Source organism: Pongo abelii, chromosome 4 (assembly GCF_028885655.2).
Source record: "Pongo abelii isolate AG06213 chromosome 4, NHGRI_mPonAbe1-v2.0_pri, whole genome shotgun sequence".
Classification (NCBI taxonomy): domain Eukaryota; kingdom Metazoa; phylum Chordata; class Mammalia; order Primates; family Hominidae; genus Pongo; species Pongo abelii.
This window is the reverse complement of record NC_071989.2, coordinates 166735107-166756629: the sequence shown is the minus strand read 5'-3', so window position 1 is coordinate 166756629 and position 21523 is coordinate 166735107.

The window sequence follows — 21523 nt, the reverse complement described above, 5'->3', positions numbered from 1 at the left end:
AAACAAATGGCTGATTGTAATGATGAAAAAGATCCAAAATTCTCCACTAAAGTTGGGGGAGAAATGCCCAGTTACAAGCAGCTGAATGGAGGTCAGAGGGAACCATAATCCCAGATAAAAAATAAGCAGGCAAAATTTTCTGTCGCACAATCCCTCTCTCATTTCAAGAATCTGCCCACACGCTCCTCACACCTCCTCTCCTGTCACTACCACCATGATCTTGTGGTTACACAATTTCATTCAGAGTCAAAATTAGAAATTAACTAAAGAAGCTATGGTATGGTATTTTATTCTAAGATGTCATCTCTTTTCAAATGAATCATCAATTTAATAAGTTTTCCAAGTGTTAAAAATGTGGGGTAAAAATGCATTTTAGAATCAAAGAAATGTACTAATTCCTATGAAGATGGTAATCCAATTAAAGTGTAATTTCTCCATATTTGAAGACATTTTCAGTGCATGAAAATGCTTTTTAGAATCAGAGGGGTGATGAATCTTTAATGATGTAAATATATGCCTGACACAATAGAAGAATGACTGGTGTTTAGTGTTTAGGATGGAGGGGGCCGCTTCCCAGAATCTATCGAATGCCCAAAGCCTGTGCCCTCCCCATTCATTTTTCTGGGCTGAACCCTCACTCTCATTTTCAAGGTTAACAGGGGAAGTAGAAAAGGGCATGAGCTGTCCTTTGCAGGGACATGGATGAAGCTGGAAACCATCATTCTCAGCAAACTAACACAGGAACAGAAACCAAACACCACATGTTCTCACTCATAACTGGGAATTAAACAATGAGAACACATGGACACAGGGAGGGAAACATCACACAGTGGAGTCTGTCAGGGGGTGAGGGGCAAGGGGAGGGAGAGCATTAAGAGAAATACCTAATGCATGAGGGACTTGAAACATAGATGACAGGTTGACAGGTGCAGCAAACCACCATGGCACATGTACACCTATGCAACAAACCTATATCCCAGACACATGTATCCCAGAACTTAAAGAAAGAAAGATAGATAGATAGATAGATAGATAGATAGATAGACAGATAGATAGATAGATAGACAGACAGATAAAAGAAAAGGGCATGAGCACTGAAATATGCATTTTCTCAAAGGCCTGGAGAAGTAGGTGAGATTGCTTCAACTTCACGTTGTCAGAATGCTGCAAAGCTTTCAACAAAGAATTGGTAATTAGACCACCCAAGCTCTGAGGAACTATGAAGCCTAGATTCTCTGAAGAGGTACTGTCCACAAGAAAAAGCAACTTAGAGGACCAAATCCTGCCTAAATGAGTGCTATGGTCTCTAATATTGGTCAGTCCATTTTGGGTTGGAGGCAGTGAGGAAATTCTAGTATCTCTGCTCCTGGCTTATCACAGGAGGGATTTGCCCAGCCTAGTGCCCCTTGACTCCCTCCTGCCTTTTAAGATATTAGAACCAGGGACCCTACCACTACCTCAGCAAATGAGACTAAACAAGGCAGAGTAAAAATCTCTGTTGTGCTACTCTTGCCAACAACTTGATTCTTTGATTCTGAACTACCTACACTCCCTGCCTTCTGCCCTGTCTCAGCTGCTCAGATCTTACTAGACTTAAACCTGCTCAAACATCAGATATTTGCTTGGTGGCACCCCCAGGACAACTCCAAGACCATACATACATTCATATAATGAATGTTTCCTGATGACAAAAAAAAACACAAAGTTCTAACCAAATGGTGGTGATAAAGGATAAGACTATTGATAGTGAGTTCCAAGCAGGCAGAAACTACCACATTTGCTGGAAAAAAAGTGCAGAACAATTTTGCATAGAGATTGTCTGAGGGGAAGTTTTTAATTACATTTATAACATATGAATTAATAGTAGCTCTAAAGTAGAAATACAGAGGATATTTTGTTTTATAAATACAGAATATTGGAAAATCACTAGGAAAGCATATATTCTGGACTTATGGTAATATTCTCTTAACTTTGAGAAAAATTGTAAATCAAAAAGCTAGGCTGGGTGTAGTGACTCACGCCTGTAATCCCAGCACTTTGGGAGGCCAAGTTGTGCAGATCACTTGAGCCCAGAAGTTTGAGACCAGCATGGACAATATGGCAAAACCCCATCTCTAAAAAAAAACTACAAAGATTAGCCAGGTGTGGTGACGCGCCTGTAGTTCCAGCTACTTGGGAGGCTGAGGTGGGAGAATCACCTGAACCTGGGAGGTTGAGGCTGCAGTTAGCTGTGATCACACTACTGCACTCCAGCCTGGGCAATAAGGTGAGACTCTGTCTCATTTAAAAAAAAAAAAAAAAAAAGAAGAAGAAGAAGAAGAAGGAGAAGGAGAAGAAGAAGAAGAAGAGGAAGAGGAAAGAAGAAAAAAGAAAAGCTAAAAACTTTACATTGATATCAATGACTATATATAAAGGTATAGTTTTCATTCATTCATACATTATCATTCATTGAGAATAGGTCTATTGATTGAAATTGGCCATTTTCTTGGTTTTTACAATGTTGTTATATCAATCTTTCACAGTCCTTTCTCACACTCCTAATTTGCCAGCTATATATATAGTTTGAATGGTCATCTTAATGAAACTTTACAAAGTTTCTCACCTTATCCTTACATATACACTAACTTTGTTTTCACCCATAGCATTTATTGGATTACTCACTAGCAAAAATTCTTAATTTCCCTGCATTCCAGGAAACACAAGCATTATAGTGAAACATAGTGCATTATAGTAGAAAAGAAAGAGCAGGCTGGGCACAGTGGCTCTCGTGTGTAATCCCAACACTTTGGGAGGCCGAGGCAGGCAGATTGCGAGCTCAGGAGTCCAAGACCTGGGCAACATAGCAAAACTCCATCTCTACAAAAAAATATATTGAAATTAGCTGGGTGTGGTGGTACATGCCCAGCCCAGAAGGTTGAGACTGCAGTGAGCTGGGATCTCAGCACTACACTCCAGCCTGGGTGACAGAGTGAGACCCTGTCTCAAAAAGAAAGGCAGGGGGAAGGGAGAGGTAGGGAGAGGGGAAGGGAGTGAGGGAGGGAAAAAGAGAGAAAGAGAGAAACAAAGAGAAAGAGAGACAGAGAGAGAGAGACAGAGAAAGAAAGAAAGAGAAAGAAAGAGACAGAAAGAAAAGAAAGAAAGAGAGAGAGAAAGAGAAAGAGAGAGAGACAGAAAGATCAAATTAAGAAAATGCAGTCAAGTGCCTTCTCCACATCTTTCTAGCAGTGTGACCTTGGACAATTCAGTTCAACTTTCTGGGACTTGGGTTCTGACTCAATAAAATTGGAGAGTAGTCTGAGATTATGAACTTTTAATCTATAATCCTAAGAATTTTGTGTACCCACTGCCGGCAGACAATGTTCTGTCCTAACAGAAAAGTATGAGGCACTCATGAACCCACACTCACAAACACCCCAACACACATAGAGGCTCGAGGCTATCTGCTTTACACATCAGACTTCTGGATATTATTTTGTTTCCTGAGCTTCAAAAAAAAAATGAAAAACCCCTGGGATAGATGACATCTGAGTTCAGGGCAGCTCTAACTTTCTCTAATTCTTCCTTCCCCATTGCCATTTAGAAAAAGGCACTCAAAAAATAATGAGTGTTGATGGTGTCTATTGTGGCCGTTGGAAAACTCAACACTCAGCTATCAAGCACTGCTGGAATTAAGCCCCTCTCAACAGACAAGATCCCTCACAACTCTACACATGTTTAAGATTTCAAATGTGCAGCCTAATTAGCAGAGAAATTTTAAAAATTAAATTTAAAAAAAAACCTGGCTGCTTAACATAACTTTGGCATTGCTTTCAAATTGTATTCCCACTTGCAAATTTTACCACTGGATTTTTTTCACATATAGTTGACATTTTATTTCCCTGTTAAAGCCAAATTCAAGAAAAAAAGAACAAGAGAAGGAGAGAGAGAGGGGCAGGGGCTGGGGTGGGGTAGAAAGAACAAAACAAGCAGCCCTGTAGGAGGATAAAGAACAGCTTGATAAAGATCACCAGAAGATTGCTGCCTCTAGAAAGTTTAAGAACCTTGTAATAAATAACCCTGTATAAATCTAAAGAGATCTGAAATGTTTAACTAGTTTTTCAATGTGAGCAAACACACACACACACACACACACAGAGCAGTCTAATATGCTTTTGCTTCATATCCTGAACTCCATAAAAATGTCCTATTATTGGTATTCACAACAATTTAATGGCTTAGACAGATTATATTCCTTAGGGGCAGAAGGCAGCTACGATACAAAGCTCAAGTTCCTGAAGTTCAGATAGTTTTAGGGCATTAAAAATATTTCCCATAGGAAGAATTAATTTCTCCAGCAAAAAACAAGGAGTGAGAATTTCTTCAATTAATCCCATGCTTTGGACAGAAACAGTGGAAATTCTTGGTCTCATAGGTGACTTTTACAGAAAGGCTTAGCCCAGCATTTTCCCAGGAGGCCATATCCAGGTCTGTTAGAAGTATATAAGCATGAGAATATGTAAGAAATTCGCATATTCATTGTGCAACGTTTACATAGACTGACAAGGTCCATACAGTTGATTCTCGGGCACTTTTCAAGTTTTCACATCTGATTGCTGCTACCTTTAAGTTAGTCAGTTTGAAAGTTCACTCATCTACATTCCTTCTCCCTCAGCTAACATTACGGTCTTAGGTCCCCTGAGGGAAGGCACATTACTTAATTCTTAGACTCATAGGTAGGATTATGACATTTGAGAGTTGAAAAGGTTTTGTTTTCAACTTTACATACAGATTTAGAAAAATAATGGCAAGGTCATTCCAAATTTTCCTATGGCCCCCACCCCGAGCTGGTGAATCACAGTTTGGAAAACATTGTCTTTACAGGGAAAATGCATAGAAACCCACCTAAGAAACAGTTTAGAGCAGATGCTTTGGAGTCCAATAATCTTGGGTCCTAATCCCAGTTCTGCTTCTCACTAACTGAAATTCAACACGTTATTGAACTTTGCAGAGACTTTATTTTCTCATCTGTAAAATCTGAATTATAGTAAAGATTGCCTCATGGGGCTGTGCAAATTAAAGGAGATGCTTTTAAAGTGTTTATGATGTTACCTGGATTTAGTTCATTATTGTTTTTAGAATATTAACTCTGTCCTTTCCTGCATGGCTTTCATCTTCAATAGCATCAAAGGTGTCCTACAGATAATTTTTCCTGAATAAACTTTCATAATCAAACCTTTCATATTCCACATCAGCACAAGAACTAAGGTTATTCATGGAGTGGAATATAAATATCCTTAAAAAAGTTTTTTAACTCAAGTTATTAATCTCATTGCCAAATCACCAGCATCCTCATCATCCTTCAGCAGTGAACTCAGGTCACCACATTTTTCTGCGCCACCTCAGAGCCCCCCAGTACATTTCATGGTCATTACCTTTGTCCATACCCACTCTTAAGAACCACATGGGTCTGACCTGTGTCAGGAATAAGATACAAGTAGGTATTTCTTTTCCCCCTTCCCGCTCTTCCATTTACATAGAAGGGATAAAGAAACAAAACTCAGCAACTAGAAGAGGAGAGGATGTTAATTCCAGACCTTGGCTGCTTTTAATTTGAGGCATTTCAGTATGGCTATTTCTCAGAGTCATTGAGGGCTAATGGTGCAATCCAATTTTGCCTAGATGAATTTCCCATGACAAATGATATTGGCTCATCTTTTGTGGTCATGATGGAGTGCCAGTATTTTTCTTCCTCCAAAGCTCGGGTAGGACGGCATGGAGCTCTTATGTTCTTTAGGACATTTGTTTCCAATTTTGCAAACACTGTGAATGTGGTTATTTTTGTAGCTCTGTTAGGAAAGTGCATGGCATTTGGTTTTTCTTGTTGGAGTTAATTATAAATCATTAGATTTCCAGTGACCACAACAAAGTCCTTGGACCTTGAAGCTCAATCACTGGTGATTGCAATAGTCCTACCCACAGCCCCCACCTCTTGCTAAGTCTCTCCATTTCTCATTATGGAGCAGGAGGGAGAAGAGGGCGTTATTTTAAGATGTTTTTATTGGCTTCTAAATGTAAAGCTTTGGTTCCAAGGTCTTCTTTTTTCCCAGAGCAAGATAAACTTTGGGGGGTTGTAAATCATGGGACTTTTGCATCATTTGACAGGGTCCATGTTTAAAAGTCATTCCAATTGCCTCTCTGATGACTTAGGAAGCCAAGAGAGTTGCCCACGTATCATGAAAAGGACCCTTTCAGTAGCACTGGGCCTATGCCCAGATCTGTTGCTTTAGGACAATAAATCATTTCTATTTTCACCCCCTCCCCACCTCCATCCCCATTTATAGAAAACAGCCTTGTGACCTGACTGGTAACTTTAGGGCCAGCCACTGGCAAAACTGGGAGGCCCAAGATAAGGAGCCTTCCTCTCTACCTGTGAACAGACCGCTCTCCCTGCCCAGAATAAGGCACACACATCTTTATACTGCCCTGAGCCTCCTGCTGTAATTACCCATCCCATCTCACTCTCCAGGACAGCACCCAAAGTACCGAGATTTTTCCCACCATAATGCCCCTATCTTGAGTTTTATGTTTCAACAAGGCTCTGTTTCCTGCTAAAGAGTAAATGGTTAATCTAATTTTAAAAATAAATAAATACCAGCACTCAAGTGTCAATAAAATGCCAACTATAATGACGTGAGAGGAAGACTTATTTTCTACTGTTTTATTAAAAAAAAAAAAACCCTCCAAACCCTCCCTTCATTCAAGCCCTTCTTTGGTTGAATCAGGGCGGGTAGCTGAGACTTTCTTGTTCACCTCTCCACCCTCAATGCCTAGAACAGACCCTGGCACACAGTAGGCTCCCAGGACTATCTGTGAATGAGTAAGAGCCTACCCCACTTTCTATTTCCTCCCCCACCTGACAGATCCTGAGCAGGACCTTGAAAGAAGAGCTTGCAGCCAATGCAGTTGATTCATCAACAGATTCATCAATTGATGAAATAGATTACCCTAGAATCTTGATGCCAAAGTCCACTTAGTTCAACCTCGCCACTTCATAGATGAGGAAACCAAGGCCCAGAAAGGAAGAGTCTCCTGCCCCAGGTCACACAGGGAGTGACTCTATTATAGCACCTGATCTCAGGTCCCTAAACTCCCAGGTCAGGGCTCATCCCCTTGGGTTTATCTGCCCTGTTCTTTACTTTTCAGGCTAAGACTTCTGGAGAAGTTTCGCTTAGAATTGCTGAGACAGATGTCCTTAACAGCCTCCTAAAGAGGATCTCTCCTTTTTTTTTTTTTTTCCTACTTTCTAAGCTAGAATTCCAAGTTTTGATGTTACTTGAAGACAATTAGGCAATATGAAAAGAAAATCAAGTACATTATCCCTTCCCTTTATTTCCCATGCAAAAATATGTTTTTAAAATTTAACATTGCATCCTAGCCCACTGCCAGGAGGTGATGGTAAGAAGATGGGAATCAGAGGATAGTTGGAACTGGGCAGATGTTTCAATACTGGTTCATGGCCACCGTCTGTCAAATGATATTGATCTTTGGTTTCGATCTCCACTTACTAAAAAACCAAACTAGATAAATTTGCTTTCAGTGACTTTGTGTTTGTGTAAGAAGGAGGAAGGCTGAAAAACAATCAGAGATAATCACTAATTCATTCCAATATGTGTTTGTCACCAACATTCCATGAAAGTAGCCCATGTGAGTGCAACCAAAGATCTCCTCACTAAATCCAAAGATTATTCCATAATCTTTTTTCTTTTTTCTTTTTTTTTTTTTTTTTTTTTTGAGACGGAGTTTCACTCTTGTTACCCAGGCTGGAGTGCAATGGTGCGATCTCGGCTCACTGCAACCTCCACCTCCTGGGTTTAAGTGATTCTCCTGCCTCAGCCTCCCGAGTAGCTGGGATTACAGGCATGCACCACCACACCCAGCAAATTTTGTATTTTTAGTAGAGATGGGGTTTCTCCATGTTGGTCAGACTGGTCTTGAACTCCCAACCTCAGGTGATCTGCCCACCTCAGCTTCCCAAAGTGCTGGGATTACAGGCATGAGCCACTGTGCCTGGCTATTCCGTAATCTTTATCTTCCATCTTCTCTCAGCAACATTGACACTGGTGATCCCTCTTCCCTTCTTGGCACACTACTTTCCAATAGCTAATGAGGATCTACTTTTAATCAAACAGACACACACACATGCACACACACACACACACACACACACACACACAAACCCCCAGCCTTATGATTATGAGAGGAACAGGGTATCTGAAAATGTAAGTTCTCAATCCCCCACCCCTTCCTTTCTGCTCCAGGAATCCCCACAAGCAAAAGACACAATAATGACAATCAGCTTGAAAGCCACATATAGAGCTTGAAGACTGTCTCAGGGTGGCTCCCCCTCCAAAGCAGATGCTGAGGTGAGGATTTCAGGACATGTTTATGAAGGTGATTCCAGGAAGCACTGTGAGGAAGTGAAGCAGAAAGCAGGCAGGAAGGGAGGAAAGCCAATTAAAGACATCTTACTAAGGTAGCTGGGTCCTCTGCCCCATTTGGGATCCTCTGAGAGGCTTCAAAAACACACCTGAGAATTGTCCCACTGGAGGGTGAGGAATCTGGGGTATTTATCCTCCAACTCTTGTCCCACATCAGTAGAGAGTCCACAAGGGCTGCCAACTCTCCTTTACCTCTGGCCTACCCCCACTTGGCCCCCATAGAATCTGCAGATGGCAAACCCATGCAGGCAGATGCAGGATGGCCCTGGGCCTGGAAGGCAGCTGTCTGCAGAAGTTCTCTATGGAGGGCTAAGGGGAGGTATGCAAGCACCAACAGCATCTGTTGCAAAGAACAAACAGGTGATCAAAAACTATCCACTACTCCAAAAACGAGTGACCTGCTGTTGAGAATGGAGAGCACTGTGGGAGTTTAGAGGTGGGGCATTAGCTGCACAAAGGAATCATCACATGAAACCCAATAGGAGACTGCCATTTTCCTCTACATAGTAACCTTATTCCTAGAAGGCTCTTGCCCCTGCTCATTCTTCATCTCAGCTTTTAAAAAAAGTTTCTTGAGGAGGACTTCCCGGACCTGCTCTCATGCCCTTCCCTCCAGTAACACTCGAGATGCTTATGAATCAGTGTCCATCTTCCCCCAAGGACTCTCATTCTCTTAGCGCAGGAACACATCTGCCTTACTCACTTCTGTGTTGTTGACACCTGGCGCAGAGCCTGGACATGAAAGACGTTCAGTAAATATCTGTAGAGGTGTCGCTGGAACATATATTTAATGTGGCCTGATTGTGGGTCATATTGTGTTTAGTGTGAATGGATCGAGTTAGGCCTCCTGACTCATTTTGTCTGTTTTTACTTGATCATTGTCCCTCTTCTGTGGATGGTAGGTGACACTGTGTTCCTCAATGCAGCTCAAGTCAGTAAAAACCCAGGTGAGAGGATTCCATCAAGTTTCATCAAAGGAAATTTGCTAAAACTTCCTCCCTCTAACCTCCTTACTGTCACAACCGATTTATAAAGAACAAGGGCTTACGACTGTAAAGGATTTAATCAGGTTTCCTCTTTTCTTGAGAGGGTGAAAATTCAGCTTCCTTATAGAGTGAGCTGTATGTTGTTATCACTGCCTGTTCTGGGAAGGACAAGCCTGTTCCACTTAATGACTAGCATTTTCTCAGGATCTTATTTCCTTGGAGATTTTCATAGCAGTTATAATATAACAGTTAATTAGCCGGACATGATGGCAGGTGCCTGTAATCCCAGCTACTCAGGAGGCTGAGGCGGGAGAATCGCTTGAACGTGGGAGAATCACTTGAACGCGGGAGAATCGCTTGAACCCGGGAGGCAGAGGTTGCAGTGAGCCGAGATCGCACCACTGCACTCCAGCCTGGGTGACAGAGCGAGACTCCATCTCAAAAAATAAAAATAAAGAAACAGTTACAGGGAGGAGACTGGCAGATTCGCTGCCCTCAGACATGGCAGAGGGAGATGGGATAGCAGAAATGGAAGAGGGACATGAGTCACTCTTAGAGAACTATCCCCCACTTCTCTGACAATGTGTTTTCCATCAAGACAAATGGCAGTGAGTCACTCTTAGAGAACTATCCCCCACTTCTCTGACAATGTGTTTTCCATCAAGACAAATGGCAGTAACTCACTCATATTAACTCAAGTAAAGGGTGGAAGTAGTTGTAAGAAAAAAAAAAAATGCCTCATGGGACCCGGCACGGTGGCTCACACCTATAATTCCAGCACTTTGGGAGGCCGAGGCAGGTGGATCACTTGAGCCCACAAGTTTGAGATCAGCCTGGGCAACGTGACAAAAGCTTGTCTCTGCAAAAAAATAAGAAAAAAAATTAGCTAGCCTTCGTGGTGCGTGCCTGTAGTTCCAGCTGCTAGGGAGGCTGAGACAGGAGGATCGCTTGAGCCCAGGAGGTCAAGGCTGCAATGAGCCATGATCACACCACTGCACTCCAGCCTGGGTGACAGAGGGAGACCCTGTCCCAAAATGAAAGAAGGAAGGGGAAAGCGAAGGGGAAGGCAGGCAAGACAGGCAAGGCAGGCAAGGCAGGCACGGCAGGCAGGAAGGCAGGAGGGTAGGAAGGCAGGAATGCCTCATGGGAAAGCAGAAAAATTTGAACAACCACACTCAGGAAAGGCAAGAAACAAGGCACATCTAGGGCTGGGCCTCTTAACTCTCTCTTTTTTGTTCTTTATATTCCTCTAACAATAATCTTCCTCATTATTTCTGCATCATTCATGTGTTCCTCTCTTCATATGTTAACATTTTAATTCTAGCTAACTGGTAACGGGATCCTTATTTTTCAGTTCTATATCGCAAAAAAGGAACCTGGCCTGCCCTGCTTGTTTGAACTGAGACAAATTCTAGTAACAAGTCATGGGTTATTGACAAGCCCATAGACAATGCCAACTTTGAGACAAGTACAGAATCAATGTGGTGGGAATAAGAATGGGAAGAGAAGGCTAGGTATGGTACTTCATGCCTATAATCCCAGCACTTTGGGAGGCTGTAGGTTGCTTGAGCCCAGGAATTTGAGACCAGCCTAGGCAACATGGCGAGACCCCCATCTCTACAAAAAAATACAAAAACTAGCCAGACATGGTGGCACACGCCTGTAATTCCAGCTACTCAGGAGGCTGAGGCAGGAGGACAGCCTGAGCCTGGGGGAGTTGTGGCTGCAGTGACCCGTGATCACGCCACTGCACTCCAGCCTAGGTGGAGTGAGACCCTGTCTTAAAAAAAAACAAAAAGAAAGAAAGAAAAAGAAAATCAGAAGACAGAGTTTTAAGGCATGGAACATAGACATGCCCACTCAGGTGAGTGTGGAGGCAGAACTTCCTAAGAAAGCAGTGTAGACTGTATAAATAGCCAAAACTTAACTGTCTTAATCCTCCTCCAGCAGAGACTGGTAGCTGGTGGCTGAGGATGCAGAAATTTACATTTGTTTTAAGACAGCCTCTTCTTCACTGTTCCATGCAGACGATGACTTCCAACTGGGAAAGTCTTCAACTCTCTGCCTGAGGCTTTTGCCAATCATAGCTCCACTCACGCTCAAGGCAAGCCAGAGGTGCCTGGGGGTTGATGGCACCAGGTGCAGTCTTCAATGACAAATGGGAGTTGGTAAATACTCCAGAGGCTTTGGCCCTTAGGCGGGGCAACTCCGAGGCTTGTTCTGCACTTTCTCCCAGAGATCCAGAGAGCAACTGAGCCACTTTCTCACAGAAATAAGCTGTTCCATGGCACACGCTATAACGGCCCTCCTCCCTTCCTCATCTGACTTCACACTACTGCCTGTGCCTCAGAGATTTACAAATCCAGCTTACGGAGTGCTTCCTGAAAACTCAACCTATGGAAAGAATTTTCCATATTTCAGAGATTGAACCAATACTTTTTCCAGATCTGTGCTCCAGATCTCGTTCTCCTCCCACCGTGTCATGGTTCCCTGGCCCCTGCTCTGTGATGCAATCACCTCAAAACACACAGATAGCAAGGCAATAAAAATCCACACATTTCTCATTTCCTACCATAAGGTGTATTTGCTCTAGTGATCAAATTGGACAAGCAAGTGGTTAGCTCCCAGATTTTCTGCACTTGTGGACTAGGTCACATCTCAGCAATTAAAACAGTAACTTAACAGTAACTTTCTTAAAACAGCTTCAGAAATGAATTGGCCAGGCATGGTGGCTCACACCTGCAATCACAACACTTTGGGAGGCTGAGGTGAGCTGATCACTTGAGGTCAAGAGTTCAAGACCAGCCTGGCCAACATGATGAAACTCCACCTCTACTAAAAATACAGAATTAGCCGGGAATGGTGGTGCATGCGTGTAATCCCAGCTACTTCGGAGGCTGAGGCAGGAGAATCGCTTGAACCCAAGAGGTGGAAGTTGCAGCAAACCGAGATTGCACCACTGCACTCCAACCTGGGTGACAAGAGCAAAAGTCCATCTCAAAAAAAATAAATTAAATAAATAAATAAATAAATAAATAAATAAATAAATAAATGAATGCCGGGCGCGGTGGCTCACACCTGTAATCCCAGCACTTTGGGAGGCCGAGGCAGGCAGATCACAAGGTCAGGAGATCGAGACCATCCTGGCTAACGGTGAAACCCCGTCTCTACTAAAAATACAAAAAATTAGCCAGGCATGGTGGCAGGTGCCTGTAGTCCCAGCTACTCGAGAGACTGAGGCAGGAGAATGGTGTGAACCCGGGAGGCGGAGCTTGCAGTGAGCCGAGATAACGCCACTGCACTCCAGCCCGGGTGACAGAGCGAGACTCTGTCTCAAAAAAAAAAGAAAGAAAGAAATTAATTAAGTGGTCCAGCCTCAGAAATTTGTCACAGTCAGAGAAATGCAGTCAACAACTAAAAAGGTAATTTTAAAACAAAATAAGCTCTTCAAATGGAAAGGTAGATTCCATTCATGCTTAAGAACTCAACATCAACATCACAAACATTCTGCCAAGTGAATATATAAATTTAATGTACTCCAAATAAAAATTATCAGCAGTATTTTTTAGCTATTTTCTTATGGAAAAATAAGTAAGTAAAACTAGCCAGAAAAATTATACTTAAAAAAAGCAATGAGGGAAAATTAGCCTTGCCAAATATTAAAATATAATATAGAGCTATATTAATTAAAGTAACATAATACTGCCCCATAAATAGAAATGTCAATGGAATAATCCAGTAACAGACCCCAGAGCATACCAAAATTTAATATATTATTAAAGAAATGCATTCACACAATGAGTAGCCATATGGAGAAAAAAAATTGAATCCATTCCTCTAAACTTAAAACAAAATAAATTACAGATGGAGCAAATATTTAAATGTAAAAAATGAAAACCACAAAATTATTAGAAAAAACAGAAGAAATGTTTGTACAATCTTGGAATGAGGAGGGCCTTCTAAGCATGACATGTAAATCAGAAGTCAGGGAAGAAAAGACTTAAGTTTGACTGCACAAAAATAAAACATTTTTACACACCAAAAACCTCAGTAAGTCAAAAGAATACATGGCCAAAAAAAAGATGTAGTTCTGTGCAATTAATATCATGGTGGTTTAATTCCCTAGCACATAAAGAACTAGAAATTTTATGCAAAATCAACAACTTAATATTTGCTAATAAATGTGCAAAGGATACAAGCAGATAATCCATAGAAAAAAAGTAAAAATGCTCTTAAAGCATGATTAGTTTCAGTCATAATAGGAAATGCTTAACCTTACTAATGATAAGTACAATTAAAACTATAATGAGGTTCCATTTTTCATCTATCAAATTGACCACACGGAAAAGTTTAGAATCACTGATTTTTGTTTGCTTGTTTGTTAGGGGTATTGCTCTCTTGTCCAGACTGGAGTGCAGTGGCACAATCACGGCTCACTGCAGCCTCAAACTCCTGGGCTCAAGTGATCCTCCAGCCTCAGCTTCCTATATAGCTAGGACTACAGGAGCATGACACCACACCCAGCTAAATTTTTTCATTTTTTCATAGAGGGGGAATCTCGCTATGTTGCTCAAGCTGGTGTCAAACTCCTGGCCTCAAACAATCCTCCTGTCTCAGCCTCCCAAAGTGCTGGGATTACAGGCGTGAGCCACCACACCTGGCCCACTCTCTGTGCTGTTGAAGATGCTGGAGAACAGGCAATCTTACACACTGCTGGTGCAAGTATGAAGGACACTATCTACTAAAATTATAAATGCACCTACCCTTTGACCCAGCAATTCTACTTTTGTGGGCAGTTCAGAACCCTCTCTAGAACACGGGTTGGTGAACTTTTTCTATGAAGGACCAAACAGTAAATATTTTAGGCTTTGCAGGCCATGGGCTCTCTATCTCAGCTACTCAATTCTGTCATTGTAGCATGAAATCAGCTACCGACAATATATGAATAAGCATGGCTGGGTTTTAATAAAACTTTATTTACAAAACAGGTTGTGAATACAATTTGGCCTGCAGGCCAGATTGCCAACTCCTGCTACATGAGGGCATCAGGAACGAAAAGGCTGCACACACCCTTGCTATGGCAAAGACCACTGGCTGTTCCCAACTCCATTTCTCGCATATAGTAAAAGCTCTGCAGCTAGAACTTGGGTGACCAGTCAGGAATTGCATTTCTCAGCCCTCTGTGCACCTTGTTGGCCACATAACTAAGCTCTCCGTGATGTATGAATAGAAGTATAACTTCTGGCTCACTTGCTTAAGAAGAAATCTCTGTTGCTGGATCTGTTCTTTTTCCCCTTCTCACGGGCTGCTGACAGTGACGAGAAGGACATTAAAGCCAATACTTAAAATGGCAGCACTGCCATCAACCAGGGTCCTGAATTACTGAATGGGGCAGAGTGATCCAGGGCAGGTCAGGTTTGCAACATAATAAAACATAATAAAAATTGTTGCAAATTTGACCTAGGAGAGAAAAATCTTTTTGCTTCACAACCTTCTTCTGAGAAGTTAACATTCCTGATAAAATGCTTAAGCAATTTTCTGTGAACTTTAATAGGATTAAGGTTTGCTCTGGAAAACCAATTACCTACATGCCCAATTACCCACACACTCAGTGGCCAACTGTCAATCAAGAGCCTAGTGACCTTTAACCAGACTTTCTTTTCTTTCTGTTTCTAGTCTAACAATGATTATCTAACCATCCTCTTTTCCTATAAAATGTCCCTGCCAAAAGTGAATTGCGGAAGTGGCCTTCTCAGGTCCATTTCCCTTCTACACATGATCATAATAAAACTTTAGTACATGCTCACAACCAAATTGTCCAAAAAGTTTCCTCTAACACTTGGAACATTCACATGTATGTTAGTCCATTTTGCATCACTATAAAGGAATACCTGAGACTAAGCAATTTATAAAGAAAAGAGGTTTAGTTGGCTCATGGTTCTGCAGGCTGTACAAGCATGGCTCCAGCATCTGCTCCTGGTGAGACTTCAGGAAGCTTCTAATCATGGTGGAAGGCAAAGGGGGAACAGGTGTATCACATAGCGAGGGAGGGAGAGAGGGAGACAGCACGCACATGAGAGAGAGGGAGTGCGCGTGAGCAGACAGGAGGTGTCAGGCTCTTCAAACAACAAAATCTAGTGTGAATTCAGAGCGAGAACTCACTCATTACCTTGGAGATGGCACAAAACCAATTATGAGGGATCCACTCCATGACTCAAACACCTCCCACCAGGCTCTACCTCCAACATTGGAGATCACATTTCATGTAAGATTTGGAAGGGACAAAACATCCAAACTATATCAATGTGGTCTTATAATGTAAGTGAGAAATAAATTTACTTTTATTTGAGTCACTAAGTTTGGGTCTTTTTTACAGCAACTTAACCTACCCTAATAAATTTACACTTTAGAAATTTGCTTTGAGTTTACTAAATGCTTACTTTGTGCCAGAGACTATACAAAGCACTTTATATGCATTATTACTAAACTCCATTTCTTTTTCATAGGACAGATCTGCAGCTAGGATTGGATTGCCAGCCAAGAACCTCCACTGCTAATAATGAGAATAGCAGCAATAACAACAATAGTACCGCCTAATACTTATCAAATGCTTACAATGTGCCAAGCATTAAGCAAAACTCTATGTTATTCTTTACAATCTTACAGGGGTTCTTCTTTAAAAAAAAAATCCAAGTTTAATCACTAGCATTAAATTAATCTCTCTGACTGGTTAATACACTTTATTTAGAAAATGAAAGCAAATCTGCTTTGCCAAGATAAATTTCTGACAGTAAAACTTAACTCAATCTTCTTGGTTTCCGAAGATGCAGAAAAAATGAATCTCCTTTTAAAAGGGATAAGATTCCCAGCATACAGCATCACTGGGTGAGAACTGGTGGTAGGATTTTTTCTTATGCTTCCCAAAGAGGGATCTTATTTTTATAAAGGCTGCGAAGTGCCACACACACTTTTGCTGTTTAGGATTAGCTCATGGGCCCTTTAGAAGCAAAGCTTTGAAGGTGCCCTCCAAGACTTTTCTCCTATTTCTCAAAGAACTAAAAATAGAATAACCATTCAACCCAGCAACCCCATAACTGGGTATATACCCAAAGAAAAATAAATTGTTCTACCAAAAAGACGTGAGGCTGGGCATAGTGGCTCATGCCTATAATCCTAACACTTTGGGATGCCTAGGCAAGAGGATCGCTTGAGCTCAGGAGTTCAAGACCAGCCTGGGCAACTTAGTGAGACCTCATCTCTACTAAAAATAAAAATTAAAGAAATAGTCAGGTGTGGTGGTGCATGCCTGTAGTCCCAGCTACTAGGGAGGCTGAAGCAGAGGGATCACTTGAGCCCAAGAGATCAAGTCTGCAGCAAGTTATGATCTCACCATTGCACTCCAGTCTGGGTGACAGAACAAGACCCTTTCTGCAAACAAAACACAGAAAAAGACACATGCATTCATATGTTCATAGCAGCACTATCTACAATAGCAAAGACACGAAACCAACCTGGGTGGATTGGATAAAGTAGTACATATACACCATAGAATACTACTTGGCCATAAAAAAGAACAAAATCATGTCCTTCACAGTAACATGGGTGCAGCTGGAGGCCATTATTCCAAGTGAATTAATGCAGAAACAAAAGTCAAATATCACATGTTCTCACTTATGAGTAGGAGCTAAACCTTGAGTACATGCTAACAAAGATGGGAACAACAGACAATGGGGACTCCAAAAGGAGGGAGGGAGGGAGAGGGGCAAGGGCTGAAAAACTTCCTATTGGGTGCTCTGTTCACTATCTAGGTGATGGGATCAATAGAAGTCCAAACCTCAGCATTATGCAATCTACCCGTATAATGAGCCTGTGTATATACCCCCTGAATCTAAAGTTTAAATTTTAATTTAAAAAAAAACTTTTCTCCTAAATGCCTCTTCTCTTTCAGAGAAAGAAATTGTCTCACTTTGCCCCCAAAGACTTAGCTCAGTTTTAAATTAAATTAAAATTATGGATATAGGAGGGAGAATTCGATTTTGAATTAAGGTACAGGCTGGACCTCAAATCTTTGTACAGCCTTTTCTCTCAAGGTGTTGTAAGGTCCGATATATTCATATCTGACCTTAGTAGGGTTGGACAGATGTTTTTGTTATTGTTTTATGGGGGTTTTAGTGGGATCTTTTCTACCTAGTGATACTTCTAAGGCAAGGTTCAGAGGAATGGTCTCAAATGGGGGCATCTGCATCCATGCATTATTGTAAGATCAATTAATAAACACCAGGGCAGGAATTAATAAACTAAGGGCAGGAATCCCAGGGCCATAGCCTCTGGGTACCTCGCTACCAAAGGTATGAAAAAACCACATGATCCTTCTATGTTGTCCAAGAGCAGAATCCTGTTTTCCACAGTGCTTCAAATCATCTGAGAGTGTCTAAGCCTCAGTTTCCTCATCTGTTAAATGGAACCATTACTACTACCTATCTCATAGGTTTGCTGTGAAAATCATTGTGGAGTATTTAGGTGCACACACTCTGAAAGCATGCAGCCTGTATCTTAATCTTTATGACATTCTTCAGTACAGTGGAAACCCTGAGCAAATAACTTCTTTGTGCTCAGATTTCTTCATCTCTATAGTAGGGATAATGAGAATATCTATATCATGGGATCACTGTAAGGATTGCATTCTTGTATGGTGCCTCACATAACATAAGTGGCATCACTACCACTACTACTGTTACCACTACTGCTTCTATTTAGCAAAAGAAGTTTCTAGCCATGTCATGCCAAGGGGAGGGGTTGAAAATGGTCCTTGAACCCCTGAAATAGGCTTCCTTGGGAGAATGATCTCCAGAAAGAGGGTCAAGCATTCTGGGTTTGTGAGTGCAGGAAGCTGAGACCAGTCTTGCACCAGCCTCCTAGGGTTGGCCTGTGCCCTGGGATATGGCTGTGCACCTGAACTCAAGGAGAGGCTCAAATCTGATGTCTTGGCAGCCAGAGCTCTCAGTACTCATGGCCCAGTCTAGCCCACAAGAAGTGGAATGTCCTCCCTGGAGAACCACTGAAGGCTCCTCTCAGATGAACGAGCCTATGGGACCGTGCAGAATTCAACTTCACCAGCGATAGCCTCTGGCAGCAAGAAAGAAACAGCCGAGACAGCATAGGGATTTCTCCCCAGATTCCCCTGGTATCAAAAGAAGACTGGCTGCCCCACCCAGTTCTTTGAGATTAAGAAAATATCCTGGAATTCACAGACATTTTCAGGACTGTAAGTCTCAAGAGAACTATATTTGGAGTCCCTGTTTGTGAGGAAAAGACTAAGCAATCTGTTGGAAAACTAAATCATCCAGCTATCCATCCATGCATCCAATTCCCAAATAATTATTGAGCATTCACTATGTGCCAGGCACTGTTTAAAACATTAAGGATACAGCAGCAGACACGGTAGTCAAAGAGATGTGACGATATTTGTACCCTGTAATTGCAGAGCAGTTCACACAAGCCATTTAACATAGAATCATATTGTAATGTGAAATGTGTTTTTTCACTTCTCCCTCATCCACCCATCTCACGCAGTGCATCTAGCCCTCACCGAGGCACAAGGGCATCCATAGACAATGTTAGTTAGGCCAAACACTGCCTCGTTGGCCTGCCCCAGAGACTGCAATTATCCCTAAGAAGGAGTCATTCTTTTGGGTTCAGATCGTGCAACTGCCAGAGTCCCTATTTGAATGCAAATAGCCTTGCAGCAGTGACACATTACATCATTGTCATTCATTATCACCTTTCAAGTGTCACAGCAAGGCTGGGGGTGGGGGTGAAGAAATCCTGGAGAGAAAGAGAATCTGAGTGACTTCTTCCAGGAAGAACAAGACTAGCTTATGTGGCTCAACAGGGGAACAGGAAGGGGGCTACCAACAGGTTGAAGAAAGGTGAGGTGAACACAAAACCATTTTTCTCTACTTCAGGGGGTGACTGAAGGACTCTCTTGAGGGAGAGACCAGAAGGCAATAGGATGATCAGTAAAGAACTGAAGGATGCCTGGTATTAGGCTATGCAATTCAGGTTTGTTTTCACGTAGACCTGGAGCACTTAAAAAGGTTCACAGTCCTCTATAGAAATGGACAGGGTATATAACAACATAGAGTTAATCTTTACTTAGTAGGTGAACCCACCCACCCTCAATAAAGTTAACTCAGTGAATAAATCAGAAGCTTCGATGGGGAGGAGATTTCCAAGAGGCACTTGATGATCACTCTGAGGCTAATTCCAGGGCTTGGTTTAGCTGAATGGGGTATATAAGTTACAGACACAAGCTGAATAGCCTGGACAGGAGAGTCCTGAGAGGCTGTTTGGATTAAGAGACAGGTGGCTGGCAAGGACAGAACAGGGATGAGAGCTTTATTAGCTTTCTATTGTGTGGTCTATGATGCCAACCATATTCCCTGTTTTCTCTTGAAATCTTCAGTAAAAATCCATTCTTGTTCATGTCCCAAAGACCTTAGGGAATGGGCTGAGCACCAGCCAGCCCCAGGAGGCCTGCCACATCTGGGTTCCAACTGTAAAGATTTAAAGAGCTTGAGCTGTACAGGGTCCAGTGCACAAAGCCTGCTGCTTAATGCAGGGTTGTTGGTCTAGGGATGGGATTTTTTAATGGTGGCAAAAAGGTCTAGATGTTCAAAATATGTTGTTTTCATGGGGCGATACCAAATCAATGCTTTGTGTTCAAACCCCAAGCCCCTGATTTCCAAAAATGATGATGCCTAATCCTCAAAGCTAGCGGAACATACTAGGTATAATGTTCCCATCTTCAGGAGAAACATGACTCTGGCTCAGCAAGGATAGAGAACTTTATAAGTCACCTCAACCAATGAAGACAAGAATCAGAGTACCTGGCTCTCCACTGAGAGTCAGACGCAACCCAAGGGGCTGGGAACCACATTTGAGCATAGAGCTGAGCTTCATGAAGTTGATTTCCTGAAAGAACATTCCATCTACTTCTGTATCAGAAGGCTGTTGAGACATGACTGGGTAGCACTATTGTTTACATTGTAAAATTCCAGGCCATCAAGCTGAGTCAAGTTTCAAATCCAGCAGTAAAAAGAACAGCAGAGCATTTTCAAAGGAGCTCTAGAAGTCAGCTTCCCCCAAGGTGTATCACCAAGATGTTCAACCACAGAAAGCTGAAGATAAGTAAACTACAATTTCTTGGAAAATCACCCAACTCGTAAACGACACAGTCCACCAGATTCAATAAACATTAGCATCCTTGTTATAATTTCCATGCAATTTGACATCCTGAAGAGCTCTACTCTTGGTCCAAGATGGATTGCCAGCAATTGCCACTCACTTTTATTTTGGGGCTAATGGGCAAAGGCATACTGTTTTGTGGCTTTTCCTTTCTGCAAACATGCTTATGCCTTGGTTAGTCAATTACCCCCATGACTCCTATATCCATTTGCAGTAATTTCTATTATGGAAAGTTCCACCCCTTGCACTAATGGGAGCTTCGATGATCAACTCAAGGTCCCTAGCTACTATGTTTATCTACTATCCCTGCCAGACCTCCAAGACCTTTCTCAGCACTATAGAGAAAGGGATCTTTGAAGAGCATAATGGTTCTCATTACTACTCCTTCCACACCCACCTCACTAGCAGACAGAAATCAGCATGGGTGACAGCCAGCAAATCAACACTGGGAACAATTGCTACATTTGTCATTGTTGGGCATAACATGCACAGACACACATGTGCCACACACAATGGGATTTTGCTCACCAGCAACCCTGTATTACTTATATTTTTCACTGTTAATATTTTTTCACTAATTTAAATAGTTCCTTCCATGCTCTTGTCCCAGAGTAAAAACCAGACATGCCCACTCTAAATTGCACAACGATGAAAGATTTCATTATCATAATTAATTACACATGCAACCCTTTTTCGGTGGCACAACCCCAGCTCCTGACAGCCAGAGGAGCAACAGGGAGAAGAACCAAAAACATAAGTCAAATATAAAATTGGAGGGAAAAGACAATAGAGAATTATACCAATGTTTAATGC